The following is a 5,399-nucleotide window of genomic DNA, read 5'->3' as shown; positions in this document are numbered from 1 at the left end:
AAACCTAGAATATATACATCTATAACTTAATGAAAAGGAATGTTCAAAAAGGGCCAATAACTGGATACTTCATTAATCATCCACTTGACATCTTAATATATTAGTTTACTAATCACATCTAATTGCAGTCATCACCTCAACCAATGAAATACTCAAAAGATGCAAAAGCACATGGGCAGCCATGAAAAGGGGTCCCAATTCAGCACATAATTTGTAAATTAAGTTGACATTGTTCAATAAAGTGATTAAAATCTATTTACAAGGAATTACACAAATGAGGAATGTGGGCTCCATAGATCATAAATCACATAGTGGCAAGCATGTGAACGTGCATCCAAGGATTGATTTGTATTTAGTGCACATATTTTTATATTTAATAGTTTTAAACATTAAAATACACAATATATAAATTTATTTAATTAATGAAATTTCAAGATTGTCCATCTCACTCTATTAAAATAATGCAGAGATTTCTACATGTAGGCTCAAATCAATCAATAATATCAGAATATGATGAATTAGTTCGAACCGGCTTACTAATGAGATACTCCAATCTGTTATAGAATTTCACTTTAGCCAATAATTCAATCAGAGGAATATTAATGAGAGGGATAGAATTTTTGAAAGTATATAGTTAAATGAATCAATAATTCATTGATTTGTAAAATGAATAACGTATAATCTATAAGAAATTGAGAGCAATCTTCAATAATACTTGTTCAATAATTAGACAACCCTACATAAGACAAGTGATAAAAAGGAACCAAATTGTCCCATTTCACCTCCACACTTGAACGACATCACTAAACAAGTCTCCAAAAATAAAAAGAGCTGATAAAGTTGAGAAGACAATTTTGAATAAACAATTAAATTTCAATATTTTTCATCAAATCTCATTAGAAAATTAGAGGAATACTTTCATGTGACTTATTTTATTTGCACCTATGAGGACAAAATATTTAGGCCTCCTTAATTTCTGGCATAATCTTCATAAAATAAGCGACACTTAGATTAAAAGAAATCAATTTGGGTAATTAATTATAATTTTGTTATGAATTATGAGTAAAATATGCATAATTTTTTCAGACAGAGCAACTTTCGCTTTCTTACATGGTGAACAAGGTGTTGAACACTTGATCTAAAAGTGTAAGCTACACACCCCTTCACACGTAGACCTGAATCAAAGCCTAACATGTGCAGAATTAATTAAGTGGGCGACGACTCAACTTGAATTCAAAACTTTTGCTAATTCTAGTGTCATATTGAATTGAAAGTATAAGCTGTTAATAATCAAATATATCTTCAAGACAAGGGCGATCCAACAACATATTTTTTTTTTTCCTTAATAACAATAAAAACAAGACATTCATGGAAAATTTGAAAATGTAAAATGTGATATTAATTTTTAATTCGCATCATCGTACGAAAAGGGATGAGTTATAAGCATTGTTTCTGCATTGACGTGAGAAAATGTGTATAGTCGTGGTTTAGACGACATAAATGATATTTGATTAGAAAAGAAAAATTGTTATTAAAAAAAATGTAAAATTGTCCAAAAAACTTTGTATTTAAAATAAATGCTCTCTTTTTAAAACAAATAATATCCTTTCACTTCCAATATCACATGTATGTCGTTGCACATTTTCCCTTAGGTAGGACCGTGCACAAATTCAAAAGGTTGGGGGCATAGGCGCTACAAATAAAAGGTTGGTGAAATGGCCGTGACACATACAAAAGATTAAGGACCCATGGAGGGAATTATTCTCTCTTGAAAGTAAAATTTATCCTTGCATTAAGGGGTTCACGATTATGTATTTTTAATTTTTATTTTTTGTAGTCGGGGAAAATTTCTAAGTCGATGTTGGAAAAATTCTTACATGCTAGGTGATGCTACCAAAAATCGTACCTGTAGATTTTCCGAGCTTGATGACGGATGAGGAGCACGAACGTGATCTTCCGATACCTGAAACAAAGGCAACGAGGTGTGTTCTCGTCGCCCCTCCGATGCTTAAGTCAGAAAGGGAAATATATGCGTGAGGCTATGTGCTGAAGAACAATGAAAAACGTACCTGAATAATGGTTCAAGGTTCTGTATTTATAGTAGTAAGTGACATTCTCCTAATTGGACTCAACTAGCTGGATGTCCTCATCTGTTGGAGTCCTGAATAGTTAAGGAGTTGGTTGAATTCCAGAATTATACGTGAGATAGGATTCTTGTGGGAGTTAAGATTCCTAATTGCGTAGGAATTCTAAAGGGTTAACAATCATCAGTAGTGAGGGGAGGACGTGCACGAGGACTATACCCGAGGACAAATGTTTGCAATACGCGAAGCATCATGAGATGTGGTCGGGCATACTGTCTCGAGGATGGTCATGCCCGAGGACACCGCAGATGGATTTATACTTTTATCAAAAAACAGTCGTCGGGAATGTTGTGATCGGGGATATTGGAAAATGTCCCCATCATAGGCCCCCGTGCATATATGCTCGAAGAATATGCTCGAGGATATGATGCAAAGAGACTGGAAATAAAAGCTCGAGTTTTTAGCTCGAGGATTTCTGAACACCTGTGATTGATCAGAAGGCTGACGTGTACTGACGTCAGCCCTAGAATAGGAAAAGGCGGTAAAAATTGGTAGGGTTGGATGTAGGACACGTGTCCAGATCTAACGGTCGGGGTAGTGACCTTTGGGCTTCCTGCCCCTGTTGCCTATAAATACCCTCTCCTCATTTCATTTTTCACTTTTTACTCTCAGTAAACTTCTATCGCTAATCGTCGAGATCGGACTTTGAGTTTTTAGGCGTCGACTTTAAGGTAAGACCTCGAGTTTTTAAGTTATTCTTTAGGCGTTTTTTACCTAGGTCAGGATGTCTAGTAGTAGCAGTAGCGACTCTTCGTCATCATCGTCCTCGAGGAGTACTCCCGAGGACATAGGATGCTCGATCATACCTATGGCTGTCCCAATTAATGCTCAACCTCGGGCACAAAGTATCCCGACCCCTTTTAGGTACCCCGAGGTCCCCTGTAAATTTAAAGAACATCTAGCAATATCGACGGCTAGGGAGCATGGGCTCATGCCCAAATGCGACATTAGGACGCCAGGGGTAGAGGATAGGATGGCATTAGCTCGGGATGGAGAGTTCGTGATTTTTAGGGACTCACTTAAGGGGGAATTTAGATGGCCTATGCATCCCTTTTTCGTGGCCTTATTGGTCGAGCATAATATGAGCCCTGGACAGCTCGTGCCAAATGGGTGGAGGATGCTTACCTATTTCTTTATAGCCTGTAGATACCTAGGAATTAATCCATACGTCGATCTCTGTAGGATGGTGTTCGACCTGAAACAGCTTCCTCAATACACTTGTTTTGCTTACCTTTCATCCCGAGGAGGATTTAGATTACTGAGGATGCCCAGTTCCTTGAAAGGTTGGAAAGAAAAGTGGTTTTATGTCGTACCTCAGGATAGTGACCTTCCTTTTAGTCCTAGCCCGACACTCCCCGATTTTGTGAAGGTCAGGCCTATTTCGAGTCTTTAGAAAGGCATAGGGTAATGTTAGAGAACCTCGAGCCTCTTGTATATGATATAGATGACATCCTCGGTGATGACGTTCTCGATCTCGCGGATGTGAAAGGCACTGAGGGTAGGACTTTTTTGCCATCTTCTTTACTGATCTGTCCTTGAACTTATAATTGTGCTCGTTCTAATGACTTGCTCTTTTTTGCAGAGATGACTTTTGATCCTTCAGCCCTTAGACAGGCCGTGACCAAAAAGTCAAAGGCCCCTCAAGCTCGAGCTCCAGGGCAGAAGAGAGGGAAGAAGAGAGCTCGGGACCTAGGTCCCGAGAATATCAGAAGTGGGCCTGGGGAAACTTCTGCCCGGGGACATACCCCGACCACACAGGCCACTGAGACTCCTACTGGTCCGCCTCAATCACATCCTCGGCCAAGGAGTACCCCCGAGGTTGTTGACCTCGATGATGAGGTTAGACCTATGCCCTCTTTCCAGAATCAGGAGCCTGACTGGTGTCCTCTGGTGTCAAGCATCGTGGACAAGTATAGGAAGGACCTCGGTTTTGATGAGGGCATGAAGGCTCTGGAATCCCTTACTCTGAAGGTAAGCTCGCCCAATTTACTTTGTTTAAATTCAAGATTTAAAAAGGTTTAAACGCTGTGATTACTTAAGCTCGGGTTTATATGGTGTAGGCTTTGAGCATTGCCCGAGGCCTTTCTCTGAAGGGGAAAGATGAGGCCCAAAAGACCACCGAACTCGAGGACTCTTCTCGAGCACAGGAGAAGAGGATACCCGACTTGGAGGCTGAACGCTTTCTTCTTTAGAAGGAGCTCGAGGACTCGAAGAATGATGCCCAGAGAGCTCGAGAAGAGGCTGGAACTGCTAAGGGCGGGACCGAAGGTTTAAAGCTCGAGATCGAGCGTTTGAAGGTTGATTTTGAGACTCGCCTGGCTGAAGCTCAAGGGGTTGCGATCGAGGACTTTAAAACGTCCGAGGAGTTTAACGGCCTTAAGGGAGAGTATGCCATGGGCTCGTACTTCCATGCCTTCAAGGAAGCTCGGACATTTTTGAGATCGAAGCCCGACGCTAACCCCGAGGATCTAAAGAACATCCCCGAGATTGCTGATACCCTCGAGCTGTCAGAGTTCGAGGAAACCGTCGAGGACCAAGAGGTCGATGTTGACGGCGAGGACGCAGTGGAGGAGCAGGGGAGCACAGCCTCGGGAGAAAGGGCCGAGGACTTAGATTAGTTTTGTTTTTTCGTATGATGATAGCCCTTCCTTTTTGTAATTTGAACATGTTTTTTACTCGATCAACTATTTTCCTTCTGCTGTGTATTGATATCTCGATCATTCAAATAGCCCCGACGTAAGATGGTTAAATAACTCGACGCCTAGAGTAGTTGGGAACACCTCGAGGACCTAATTTGTGAAAATATTTCTGAATATTATAACGTACACAAAATTCATCCCGAGGACTAAATAATAAAATTATCTTGGAACATCCAAGTGTGAACCCCGAGCACTAGACAAGTTACCCCCCCGAGGACTAAATAATAAAATTATCTTAGAACATCCAAGTGTGAACCCCGAGCACTAGACAAGTTACCTCGACGACTAAAGAAGATTAATTATTTTCGACGACTAATTAATCATCTCGACGATTGAGAATAACTCAATTTTTAAACAAGTGATAATGCCGAGGACAGTGTAGTTTTCTACACACTTAACACTCGAGGATTAATTTCAAGGGATGGTAGTCCCCGAGGAGTACGAATACTTGTGACCGACCTCTGTACATGAGTTATCCCGAGCTTTCATTTTCAGGCTTGGACAAAAAATACAAGGATATATGGTCGGGATGTATGTCCTCGGTATTTACTACTTG

Source organism: Olea europaea, unplaced genomic scaffold, assembly GCF_002742605.1.
Source record: "Olea europaea var. sylvestris unplaced genomic scaffold, O_europaea_v1 scaffold4058, whole genome shotgun sequence".
Taxonomy (NCBI): domain Eukaryota; kingdom Viridiplantae; phylum Streptophyta; class Magnoliopsida; order Lamiales; family Oleaceae; genus Olea; species Olea europaea.
Note: the sequence above shows the minus strand (reverse complement) of the source record.